Genomic DNA, 14,227 nt, shown 5'->3' with positions numbered 1-14,227 from the left:
CGCTGGTTTTCCACTCGATCCCTGTCCAACTGTAATTACACCTTTATTAATACGTTTACGCGACACGGATAGACGAGCTTCCCATATATTTTCACGATACGACCGCAAAACGCAATAAGTCGGTATACGAGTTTCGATGTAATCGTAAAAAACTTGATAAAAACGTAATAACGTATATTTATGCGTTTAGATATAGAGAAATAGATACGAACGTGTTACATACGATGATAAAAAAGTATAGGAATTCCAAGCGAAATCCTCGTTACGATATTTATATATATAAACGTATTCGAAATTTCTTTTTAATTTCTAATTTTTCTTTTTATTTGTTCGTACTTCATTTTTATAGTATAGATTTTTTTTTAAAATAACGTCTCGCATTTGTAGTCGAAGACTACAAAATTACACGAATTTCCGTTTTAATTAATTATTTATAACATATGTATATATGTTTCGTTTTAATAATTCATGATACGTCAAAAGTTTTTACTTTTTATCTTTTTTTTTACCGTCTCGTTAATATTAAAATCGTAATATCCCGAAATTAAACGAAACGATTAAAATATTTGCATCGGATTTTTTTTTTGAAATCCGATTCCTCGAACGAGTGATATCGGAATTCACTCAACGATACAAATCCTTTTTCAAATATTTTTTTTAAAGAATATTTTTTTCAAAGATCAGACTTAAGACGTTCCTTATTATTTCCTTCTGCTATTTTATTGCCAAGATGTTTCCTTTCCACTTAACCCACAAAATATCTTTCGTTTCATCTTTGTACTTTCTCTAAATATCGCGTTACGAGATACGCGTTCGCCAAGACGAAGAAAAAGAATCCGCGTTCTGTGGTCGGATTACGTCCAGGTCACGTGTTCGAAAAGCGGTGGAAACCTTGAAGGATCGACGATATTACGAACATGGTTTGTTTCGATTTCGATGCAACAGGCGGAATGAAATAATATCCATCCGTGGTCACTAATCGTATTGCCTCTCGAAGCGTTTCGCTTTTCGTAATATAATGCCCGGTCAACTGTCGTGGAATTATATTATTATATAGAATTCTGATCTTATTAACATCTTGTATCGATCCTTCAAACTGACATTTCAATTTTTGATTTTCGATTTATAATTAAGAGAAGATAGAAGCTTAAAATAAATTATTCTTCATTACGATTTAATTATTTGAATCTGTTTTCTTCCTGTAAAAAACTTGATCGAACGTAAAATGGGGATAAATCGTGTTATTAGTTATTTAATGTTCGCCGACTTTGGCTCGAAAGCAATTCATTCACTTGGAATTTGAAAAGTTTTTAAATTCGTGACTTTCTTGCCTGATAACTTAACTGTGTTTACTGCGCCTCGTAATTAATTGAACGTATAAAATAAAAGGAACGTTTGGAAAAATGAAATTAGAATATTAATAGAATAAATAGAACGTGTTCATAGTATGATTATTCGTTTCTATCAGCGATCAAATATATAATTCGTTCGAATGAGACACGAAGTTTTATAATATAATACACACATAGAATTCGTTTATTTCTCTAATTATTTCACGTTCAAATAACGTTCAATTTAAGATCTATTATTTAAGAAAACGAGTCTAAATTTCCCTAAACAAAAAAGTAGAAATTTTTCCCATTTTTTTCGTTTCTTAAAAAAAACTTACATGTTTTGCTTTCCAACCGTTAAATTTTGAATCCCCAACCAAGGTCAACTCGACATTATTGGTCACTTCGCCTCGCCTCGCCTCGTCTCGCTTCGTCTCACTTCGCCTCACTTCGCTTCGATCCTCTCTCCTCGACCGATCCGAGACGAGTGTTTACAAGTCTCGCGCTCGAGTGTTCGCATAACAAACGATAATTTCTGGAGGAGAAAGACGGTTGGAAGTCGACGGTTGAAAGTCGACGGTTGGAAGTCGATGGTGGGGTTAGTCGATTCGGTGCAACAGGCGGAAGGAAGTAATATCGAAGCTCGGGTGGCGAACCGCGTCGCGCACGTTTCTGCCGCACGAATTCCCTTTCCTCGAGAGCGATGTATATAACTCGGTGACACACGAGAGAGAGAGATCGGTCTCTTTGGGACGGGCCTCGTGGAAAATCAATGCTCGAGGATTACGCGCGCCTTGTACGCGGTGAAGGAAAAGAGTGAGGCAAAAGGAGGAGGAGGGAAAAGAAAGGGGGGAAAACAATAAAGAGAATATAAATATTACGGAGGATCGGAGGTGCTCTCGGATCGAAGTGTAACTCGGAGTGACACTTGGATGGATTAGCTGTCGCCGTTCGAGGTTTATCGTTTTCGAATAAAACGACGTTTTATTGATTCGTAACGTCGAGCCTCCGAGTTTTATGGGAGCCAATGTTGACCTGGCTGGTATTCGCGCAGGTATGTGCAGAAATATTTTCGAAGAAATACGTTACCTATTATTATTTTTCTGGTATTTTTTTTTTTTTTTTTGTGATTAGCTACGATCGATTCTATAGGTTAAATTATTCGTAAGTTGCGCTCTAGATATACGCGAGAATCCATAAATGTCAGGAATCGTTGAGAAAGTATATGATATGTTGGCTGTCGAGAGCGATTCTATTCTCGAGAATACTTTTGCACGTCAACTTTTATTCCTTTTATTTTAGCCTCTGCTATCTGTTCTACATATTGTATATTTTAAAATTTATTAGTTATAAGAAGATTAGAATTAATCGAGTTTAATGGGTTGCTGTGTAGTTCTGTTTTTCTCAAGAGTTAAAAAGTAACGTTTTACGAAGGTAAAAAGCCGAGAGGTGAATTTTCCCCGTATGAAACGGATTGAATTATTCATAAATGTTTCTGGAGTAGTGATAAAAAAAAAAAGAAAAAAAAGAGCGTTGATAAAACGGAAAAGACGTAGACACATTTCCTCCTTCCCCTTTATTTTCATATCTTATCAACCCTCTCCGCAAAAGTTTGAATACATTTCATCGACTTCGCCCAACAACATTGCAACAGAGTTCCTTGGTATTTGCAAACTATTCCAGTTTTATCGTCCGTATGCTCTTGTTGTCCCAACATATTACGCATAATCGCGTTTCTAAACACGTCTAACGAAAGCAAACTGAAGAACAAATACTCGTTAAAGGATAAATTATTCGACTTTTCTCTCGAGATTAGAAGATTATTATTAATTAAATTAGATTTAGATTAAATTTCGAAAATATTGCCGTTCAATTTTCGTTTTTACAAGATAATCAAATTCTTCGTTCAGAAAAATTTTAAGTCAAGATTAATTCAAATAATAACAAGTTTTTCCTTCGAAAAAACGATAATTTCACGTTTTCACGTTTTCTAACGAATAGAACGATCGAAAATCGGTGATTAATTTATAATCGAACAATTCGAGTCCACTGAGACGATATCGTATTGAAATTAACCGATGAAAAATTTCTTCGAATCGACGGAGGAGAGGGGGGAGGGAGTTGAGGGTGCGTTCAAGCCCCTTTCTTTCAATCGATCGAGAAATAAGAAAGCGACATTCGCTGCACAATCTCGTATTAATTTAAAATCATTCGTTTGACAGAGGGGGTAAATTTGCTTCCTGCCTTTTTCTTTCTCCCCCTTTCTTCGCTACGACTTGGCTAATAAACCACCCTTTCTACGTGAGGGATATACTACGTTAGCTTCGAGTTTTACCTCTATTGTGCTTTCGAGGGGGTGAGTTTTTTGCGGAAAAAAATTCGAATAAGAGATTGAATAAGAGATTATATCGGAATTCAGACGGCGTAATTGGATAAAATACATATTTACGCATGATGATATGGGATCAGAAATACCAATAGATTTTTTCCTAATTTTATTAATTCGATATTTGTGTTAACGAATTGTCTCTTTTGCGTTTGGACGTTTTCTCGAAATATATTTTGCTATTTATGCAAATTATTTAAGCAAATTATGAGGTGATATAAAAATAATAATACTTATATAACTTTTTTATATAATAATTTTTTTTTTATATATAATAACTTTTTTATTTTCGTTAAAAGTTTAATATATGAACTTTGTGAAACTTTTTTATGAAGATAGAGGAAGAAATTGTATATTTTACAAATATATTATTGTTGAAATTTCTTACAATTGCAGAAAGAACAGTAAACATTTAATTTTTAATGCAATTGATCGATTGATTGACGCTTTCGAAAAATTTTCGATTTATTTAACGAAGCAATGAAACATGATCTCGTTATAATTCCACTCGGAATTAAAAATTTTAATTGGATAGTGATAGACTAGATTCGAATTTCTTTTCAAATTTGTTTTCTTTTTTTTTTTTTTTTTTTCGTAAAAATGGAGAGAAAAAAAAATTGCCTTTGAGAAATCAAATTTCGAGCAAAATTATATTAGATCACGGACTGAGTGTGATAATTGAGAGAATCAATATGGATAACGCGGTTAAGCGAGATAATCAATATTTTGAAAACTCGTGTCGAACAAGCTAAATGTTTAGCAAACGTCGTTTCCTCTTTGGTTTGATTTGTTCAGAGTCCGTTATTTGATTAACACTCGAGAGAAGAGATTCTCCGATTATTTTCAACACTGCACAACACGTAGATCGATGCTGGTTAATGACATTACATCAATTCTAGGGATATTAAATAAAAACGCACATTTCGTGCAAAATCTGTAAATTGAGATTTAATTTTTATTAATTTAATCAAATTTTTAATTTTTTCTTTCTTTCTTTTTTTTTCTTTAAACGAAACTTTTATTCGAAATATTACACTATACGTATAAAATGGAAATTTCTAATTTTAATTAATACATTCGATATATTATAGGGATTTTCTATTTATTCTGGATGCTGTTTAATATTTTAATAATACTTTTTAACATTATCGAAATATCCAGAATAGATAAACTTTAAACAATGTCTCTAAAAATAACTTTGAATGAGAAAAAATAAAAATTTCAGTTATTTTTATCCTTTATCGATATATCGAATTATCGATAATACGTTAAACGTTCGAGACCAGTGATGCAATATGGCGGTTGATGCGTACGGTCAACGACTCGCGATACAGATATTTTCAAGGAAAGAAATCTTTTCAAGATTATTGTAATTTTCTTTTGCGTGCGCGTATTCATTGTGCACAATTTTTGAATTTCCTTGCATTTTTCGCTGTTTTGAAATTGTTTGTTGTAGCTTTTGCGTATTAAAACTATCAACTTGTATTATCCAAATATTTATTTTACAAATAATTATAATTAAAACGATATAACGATAAAATAAATAGATAATTATTTATACATCTCGTAAAAATTGAGGAATTTGGTTGTTCTAGTGTCAATTTTATAAAAATTTCGATGAAATGCATTTTATTTCAATATAGTCGACATGAGATAGCAAAATCAACAACATTGACATGTACAAACAGATGGAATAAAATAGATAGGAAGTCGGTATTCGTTCGATTCATCTTATTTATTCTATTTAATCTTCCTTATCGATAAAGTCAATATTACCCGGTGTGTATACAACCTATGATATATTACAATGCTCTGTAACGGACGCCATTACGTTAGAATCTACGATGAAACTTATACATGTATGTGTATGTGTTCCATTCTTCAAAACTGGTTTATCGGGAAGCAACGTTTTCGCGATGAAAAATATGGAATTGTTGTTTCAACGCGTTTATCTTGGCTCTTCTCTGCGAAAATAAGATATCGGCCAATCACGAATTATTTATAAATCGAAAAAATTGAAATTGAATCGACGAATCAACGAGTTATCGAATTAATCAAATTTCTATAAGTTTTATTATCTTGTTTTATATTGCTTAATTGATTTTTTATTTTCACTAAAAATTTTACTTTTGTTTGCAAAATTTCATTTCATTCAAAAAAAGATTCAATTTAATTATCTTTAATTATCTTGCTTTTAAAAATCTAAATCAATAATTCTAGTGTCAAAAACGTGATATTTATCGAAAGGTATAATTATTATTTATTCGCGCAAAAATCGATCAACGCCTCCTTTTTCCCTCCCCATAAAGTATGCAAGCGGGTGAAACGAAGGTTTGTTCCTTTGGTCTTTCAACGCGTGCAAAAGGGAGACAAGGTGGACAAAGCGCGGGCAAAAAGCACGAGGCAGAAGTTACACGAACCCAGTCGTGCATGGCTGACCATGCAAGGATTTATTCACTGTTCCCCCACTTGACTGGGAAACTATAGTCCATTAGACAGTCGGCGAGTCACCACGGGCCAATGGCCAATAATTTATCGTTTTATCTCTTAGACGCAGGCCGAGATCGCGTAATTAATTCGATCAAAAATTCAAACTCTCTTCGAAACATTTCTCTTTAGCCATTCACCGCGTGCACCGCCGTGTAATACTAGTGATTAGGATGTATAAAACTTTGTTGGAAATTGAATAACTGGACGGATGAAGTTACCAAGACTTTTTTGAATAGTGTACATACCATTACGATCAAAACTTTGGAATGATTAATGTCTTTTGTGGTGAATTAAAAAAAGTTAGGTTAGAATTTTGTCATTTATAAAATTTATCTCCGAAAATTGAATTCGGACAGGTGAGTAATAAGTACATTATCGTCTGAAATATTAATATAATCGAAAAAAAAGTTAGGTTAGAATTTACCTGAAAAATCTGTGAAATTGAATTTAGATAGGAAGTAAATGTTCTTTTCGAATAGTGTGTTAGATTTTTTTCAATAAAATGAATCTATGGAATAAAGTTATTCGTGTTCGTTATAAAAATACGAGATTCAGAAAGAATTGATTTCTTCCTGAAAATCTAAGAAGAACAATTTCACAACGTTTGGAGAAGTTTAACGAATTATGAAAATTTTGATCATGCAAATTCGAAGGTTTTAGAGATGATATACAGGGATTTCATGTTAGTTATCCATTTTAATCTCTCAAGGCACAATGTAATAATCCTGATGGAATAACAACATTTGTAAATTGAAATAGTTGCACCAGAATCTGAATTTCGCGGACTGTCTCGCAAATATTACAGGATTTCCTAAGCATTTCAACCAGTATTACGGATATGTTGATTAAGAGCATTACAGAAATTGCATTAAATCGAAGCATTTCTTGGTTGAATAAATAATATATACATGCGATTCCTTAAAAATTTTAATTCTTATTGATAAAATTTAAAAAAAAAAATATCCAAAAAATAATTTTCTTATCTCACAATCTTTTCAATTTATCCTAAATAAATCATGTATCTATAAAATTATGTATCATATTTAAAACGAACAAGAAATTATTTTTATTGCGTAAAAATTACACGATTATACAAATTTCATCCTTATAATCCCAAAATTATTTATTTACACATTTTAATCTTCGAGTTAAGATCGTCAAGATGTCAATCGACAATTAAAGAATAATTTACAGTTTTTCTAGATTTTACTTTACTCTTCTCTTGTTAAACTTGTTAAACTTCAATTTCGTCCAATTGTAAATGGTAACATTTTACGTGTCTCTGTTTCCGTCCGGATGGCGATATATCTCGAAGAAGGCTGGTGGAGACCCCTCTTCTATATTCTCCCTTCCCTCCCCAATTTAAAGTTTCCCGTGTTTAAAATTAAGCGCAGAAAAGTTTTCCTCGGGGCGGATAAACTGAACTTGTTAAACGTAGCCAGAAACTCGCTCAATATCTTCTCCTCCCCCCTCCCTCTTTCTTTCCACGTGGCCGGATTTCTCGAATTGGCCGCGATGAAAACACGTGTCCTCCACAATTCTTTCTGGAAGAAGTTGGAAGATGTTCGGTTTCCCGTTTCACCAGATATATCGTGTAATTTAATATATATGATAATTTAGAATTTAGAATTTAATCTAAAAAATTGTTTATAAGAAATTATAATTCGTAGAATTGTATCAAAAGAAAGATTAAATTTTGGATAAGAGAAAAGAAATTTATCTTTCTAACTCTAAGAAGAAGAAATGTGAATTGTCGCTAAAGATGTGTTTGTTTTTTCTTTTTTTGCTTGCAGAACCAACTACCGTCCCCATGCTTGGCAGCAGTGCGTTTCCTGGGACCACTTTAGGTAAGTCGTTTTCGTAATGGAAATTTCTCTATTAAAATTTTCACCCAATGAAATTGTTTGCCTTCCATCCTTTCCGCCATCCCTCGATGCGATTCTCAAACCACTCCACGTTTATTATCGACCGATACAGAGGCCACTCTCGCCATTTTAAAGGCGAATCGATATCCCCTTGTGGAGAGTTTTAAAGTGCCTCGATATCGACCGGCAAATTTTCTTTTTTTTTTTTCTTCTGTTCGGTGAAAGTCGAAGAGTTTAACAAACTTCGTTTATATCGGCCAATGTGCCGATAGAAATATATAGATGAAAAAAGAAAAAGATTCTCGATATCGATTTCGTAAAAAACGAATCGCAGTTTCCTTTGCATCTGCTTTTTTGATTTTTTTTCTTGTCAAGAGAAGGAGAGAATTTAATTTTTTACTTTTTTGTCGTTGGTGAGTAAGATGAGCGAGTAAAAGAATATTCTTTTTTTTTTATTTGATATTGAGACAAAAGTTTGATTAAATTTTAATATTTTGAGATTCTTGATCATTCGCTCACAAGTCAATGTTTATTATTTAAAAGAGGGGAGTTCCATTTCCCATCATCAGAAAGGATAGAAAACGAATGAAGAAAGTCTGTGGAAGTTTGATAAAAAAACTTCGATCGATTGATAAAAAGTTTTCGTATCGATTTTACGATTACTTACGCGAGTTTCTTATCATCCAGATTAAAAAGTGGAAAAGAAATTGCATCGTCTGTATTCGTTTTTCCCCGATACAATAATACATAAAACACCGGCTATTTCGAAAAATTTTTCTCGTCGATCTTTTTTCTTCCTTATGATTTCTTCTTCTTTTCTTCTTTTCTTCTTCTTACGATTCTCTGAGGAGCAAGTGAAAGAAAAAAAAAAAAGGATCGATCATTTTTCTTTACATTATTTCTCGTACTCCTCGAGGAGAGTATCTTCGAGTTGACACAGGAAATATTCGGAACGAGATGGAGATAAGCAGTGGTGGAGGGGATAAAGGAGAGGGATGGGGGGATAGTTATCGCCTATTTCCTTTTTCTTCTGGGAGGAAAGGAAAAAAGGAAACTTTTCTTCTCGATAGACGGAGATATCCAACATGGATAACGCGGATAACGTACGACTTTGCGGAATTTAATTCCAACTTCCCAGGAGATCGACGATTTGATCTAAATCCAAGACGGAAGTTCTCTTCGTTCTCTCTTCCCTTCGTACATGTATAAGTGTATTTGCACTGTAGATATGCGATATCTTGGAACCTCTTCCTCTAACTTGGACGTTAAAACACGTTCTTGGAAAAAAAATCAAGAAGCTAAGTAATGCGTAAGATTACAACAGTATTTAATTTTTCTATTAGATTTGATTTTTTAGATCTAGGGATCCCTAGATTTGAGATCCTCGAAAGGCACGTAGAACTTTCTAATTTTGTTTAAAATTTAAAGGATTAAACGCGTAAGATCATAATATTTAATTTCTTCGTTAGTTTTGATTCTTTAGATCTAGGGATCCCTAGATTGGGGGATATTATATTATAAATGAGAGTTTTTAATCGAAAGGTATGGAAGTTGGGTGTCCGAAATAAGAAATAAAAGTGCGCTCGTGAATTATTTGCATCAGACCTTTTGAGATTAGGGAGAGGTAACTTTGGTAAATTATTTTAACTTTTTTGAGGATTGAACGCGACGGATGATGATCCAGAGGGAATAAGAAGCGTGAAATATNTGATTTTACAGTTTATCTTGGATCAGTTTATTACTGCATTATCCGTGATTGCGTTTAATATCATTAGGATGATGAGTGGGTATCCATAAACGTGTCGAATCAATAATTTCTCTCGTTGATTAGAAGCGGTATTTATTTTACCTCTATATAAACGAAAATTAATTATGTTTTGGCCCTCGTGCAATTTCGATTGATGTGGAATCGGAGAGGGAAGGGTTCGTGTAGTGGAATTCGCGCAGTCAAAGGATTAGGGATCCACCGAGTTATTCCAATAATATCGCTCTTTATCGAAAGTGACGAACATTCAATTAATCAATAATGGGATTTTCGTGGTTGTACATTGTTTGAATTAATCCATCGATTAATCTCTGATCTGAAATTCTGAAAACCGTTTTCATTACTTCATTCTTATCGCGATTGCTCCCTTTCTCTGCCATTTTTCAAGTACGCGAGAATTTTAAAGAATAAAAAAAATTGTTTTTTTTATTCTATGAATTTTTTTATATCTATAAATCTAGGGATTCCTAGAATCTAGAAGTACATCTAGTATTTCTATCTTTTCGTTCATTTTAACTTAAAAGCTAAACAATGCGTAAGATTACAACAATATTTAATTTCTCTATTAGATTTGATTTTTTAGATCTAGGGATCCCTAGATTTAAGATCCTCGAAAGGCACGTAGAACTTTCTAATTTTGTTTAAAAGTTAAAGGACTAGACACGTAAGATCATAATATTTAATTTCTTCATTAGTTTTGATTCTTTAGATCTAGGGATCCCTAGATTTAAAATCCTCGAAAGGCACGTAGAATTTTCTAATTTTGTTCAAAAGTTAAAGGACTAGGAAGTATTTCATTTCCTTTTAAATTCTACATCCGTAAGATTTAGAAATCCTTAGACACTCTAGATTCTTAAGAAGATTCCATAAAGCTTTCTAATTTTACTTTCAAAATTTTGCTTGGAAAGGAACGCGTGGAACTTGAGATATTTGAATATATTTCAAAAAAGTGCGAGATAGGCTGTTTCAGCTTAAGAGAGAGAGTAGAGTAATTTACCATAGGGAGGAGAATCTTAGAACGAGAGAAGAGGCGCATTTCACGAGTGAATTTGAAAATACGTTGAATATAATTTTTTTTTTTCGCCCGCAATTCTTTTGAGAAAATCGAGTTTAAAAATTCGCAGCGCGTTTTCGCCTACTCTTCACCGAATAAGGATGAAAAGTTTGGGCACGAGATATTATTCTCTTCCAAAGAAAAGATAAGTCGAAAATGTGGAACAAATTTTCTTTTTTTTTTTTTTGCTCGTTTCATGTACCTCTTTTTCAAAAAGTTTGAAAATTCCTGTCTTATAATATATTTGTGTTCCTTTATTATCCGCGGATAAAGATATGAAAAAATTGGACAGGTCGGATGATTTCACAACGAAAACAATTCGAAATTAAATTTTTCCATTCGAAGCTTCGTTTCCAAGAAAATTAATTCCGAGAAAGAAAATTACTCGGATGTTAAATTATTTTTAAGAAAAATAAAAAAGAAAAAGAAGAGTGAACGAAAGAAATTCTGTTAAAAATCTATTTAATATAATTCTCACGATTAATACAAATAATTGATTTAAAATAAAAAAATAAAAAATATACTTGAAACGTTAGTTGAAAAAATTGGAAGAAAATCGTAGAATTAGAAGAATCAGAGCGTTTAGAAGAAACTTTTTTTCAAACTAATTTGAAAAATTTAATTTCTTCTCTTTGCCAAAGTTTCTCCTTTTTCTTTCTTTCTTTCTTTTTTTTTTTTTTTTTTACGAAATATTTCATTGGACTGTGAATAACCGACGAATTTCATTTTCTATCGTGTTTTTTCTCTTTCTCTTTATGAAATCAAAAACTTTCCCGAAACAGAATAATAGGAACGATATATATTTGATTGAAAAAAAAATTCGAAATCGAACGAATCGAGATCAAAAAATGGATATATAAATTAAAATATTAAGTTAAAATCTGTGAAACGTGGAGGAAAATCGAACGATTCTTATCGGGAAACAATTTTTTCGACGGTGAATTCGAAGGCAAAAATGGCCGATTCGATTAATTAATCGAACAACTCGAGTTTAATAAGGGATTTCGTGGGGCCGATTCCCTGCATTTGCTTTGAACAAGATTGCTCAGCTTTCCCCTCCGATTGATTTTTATTCCCGATAGATATAAATATAACACGTTTCACTCTAAATTTATGCTCGATTTTCTATTTTTTTTTTTTTTTTTTATTACGAAACCGGAAAGTTTTTTTTTTTTATAACACATTCTTACCCAGAAATTGTTTTTTTCCTTCTCTTTCTAATTGCAACACGGGTTAATTGGACGGATTGCGTGTTAGGTTTGCATGGAAGTTAATCCAAATGATTTATGATAAAAGGTTAGGAAGCCGTAAACCCTTTTCCGAACCCCAATTATTTCCGACTCGTATTTAAAATTACTTTTTCTTTAATTGCAACGTCAATTACGAGAACACCGAAATATGATTTTACAATTCATTCAAACTTATTTTTCTTCTTTCGTAATTTCTCAAAAATAATTATTTTCTTCGTTCAATTTCATTCTTTATTTTTGCATTTGGAACCACTTTTCTCCCTCTAATCATAGCAATAACAATTAATCATTAAAAATTATCGATCAGAAAAGATAAATCAATAAATCGAATTTTTTGAAGAAGAGAAAAAAAAAAAGAATTTTGGTTCGTTGAATAAACTAACTTTAAATCTTTGATCGTAACTTTTGTCAGCAGCGAAGGTGGAATTTAATGCGTAATGAATGGAAAGATTCCTTCCACCGGATCCTCGCCATCTTATCTCTCCACCCCCTCCTTCTCTACCAAATTACGAAATTCCCGCGTAGCGTTCATTTACCGCTCTAACTTCTCGCAAGATTCTCTAACTTTCGAGTACCACCTTTCGGGCCACGGGTTAATGCCAGTTTTAGCACGGTTTTTGAGTTCCAGGAACGCGCCGTGTAATCTCTCGACTTTAACAAACTTGGCCGTATCGTTAATTTCTTATTATCATCGTTCAACAGTATAATTCTACTTGATACGATTTTTTAATCGAGGAAAATTCAAGCCGTTAAAAGGATAATCCCCGTTCCAATTCAATTTCATACCAGCCGTTCACTTTTACGTACAACTTTCGAACGAAGTTGTTCAGCTTTCTTAATTTCATTTTTTGATTTAGAGGGAAAGAATCAGCTTCGTTTGTTTGAACTTTCGAAAATTAATCTTGAGAAGATAGAGACGTTTTATACATTTTTTCTTAATTTTCTCGAGACAAATAAAATTTTTACGAGTAATTCGCATGTTAAAATTTATTTAAAATTTCATAACAATAATAATAATACGTTTCACCTCGTATATCGTATAATGTTTTTATTACGATTTAGTATGCGTGCATCATCGTAGATAAAATTTACGAGGCAATAAATAATATTTAAACATTACTTACCGGTAATATAACTATAAATTCAAGCTAAGAATGTTAATTCACGTTACCATGAATTATTCGGTGAATTTGAATACGTTCCGCATAAAGTCCGTACCAAGTTTAAAGACCCACGTACGTTCTTATTACCAACTCTCTTACGCGTATTCGGTAAACGTGGAAAATGGAATTATAGAATAATTCCATTGCAAGTTTCTCGAATATTTTCTCTTTCTTCTTCATTGATCGGTTATTAAAAAAAAAGGAGGGTAAATGTAGTTTTTAATGAAACCGATTGTTTGATTATTGTCGAACGAGACGATATTTTTCAATATTCGTTTCATAATTTTTGTGGGGATGGTTAAAAGTTTTTAATACTCGTCTGAAAAAAGAATTACATTTTTATTCGCGCGTTATTCACGGAGGAGGATTAATGTTTGAAAGGGATTATGCATGAAGTAACAATACGTGTATTTATTTAAATATATAACAATTGTAGAGTTTTTTTTTTTGTAAAATTAAAATAATAATTTTTCGACAAAATACAAATATCCTTGAAAATATTCGATTTTCTTTTGCACGTTATATTTTTTCATTTTTTAACAGCGCAACCGTGTTTTATAGAGTGATGGAACATTTGAACATTCTCGACACGTTTTGCCAGTAAAATCAATAATTCTAGCTTATAAAAAGATCGAAACACGGGAGCAATATTAATTAAAAATCCTCCTCTCTATCGTACAAATAATCTTTCCTTTTCTCTAATAGTCGTTTTTCTAATAGAAACTTTAGAGAATAAGTAATCCGTACGCTCGAACGAAAGCTTATTCGTCAACACCGTTGACCTACAAATAACCTCGAGACAAATATTCTCTTACACAATAATTCTCTTTAAGTCGCGAATCGAGTAAAGTTATATTCAAACGTTTACTTACGATATTTGTAGTGTCCATTTCTAAATCCAAAATTTCATTTTTTCCATTTCA

At 32.3% G+C, this 14,227-nt stretch overlaps 1 protein-coding gene across 2 annotated transcripts in view; it reads left to right on the top strand.

The window, feature by feature from the left end:
- LOC122710714 overlaps positions 1 to 14,227 on the top strand; it is a 34,567-nt gene that overhangs the window by 8,953 nt on the left and 11,387 nt on the right. For both annotated transcript variants that reach the window (XM_043928748.1, XM_043928747.1), the window contains exon 2: positions 8,001 to 8,054. The gene's annotated coding sequence lies outside the window, so the exon portion shown is untranslated. The remainder of the gene's footprint in view (positions 1 to 8,000; positions 8,055 to 14,227) is intronic.

This window comes from Apis laboriosa, unplaced genomic scaffold, assembly GCF_014066325.1.
Source record: "Apis laboriosa isolate Shangri-la unplaced genomic scaffold, ASM1406632v1 scaffold14_cov150, whole genome shotgun sequence".
Classification (NCBI taxonomy): domain Eukaryota; kingdom Metazoa; phylum Arthropoda; class Insecta; order Hymenoptera; family Apidae; genus Apis; species Apis laboriosa.
Note: the sequence above shows the minus strand (reverse complement) of the source record. Positions and strands in the feature narration are given on the sequence as shown.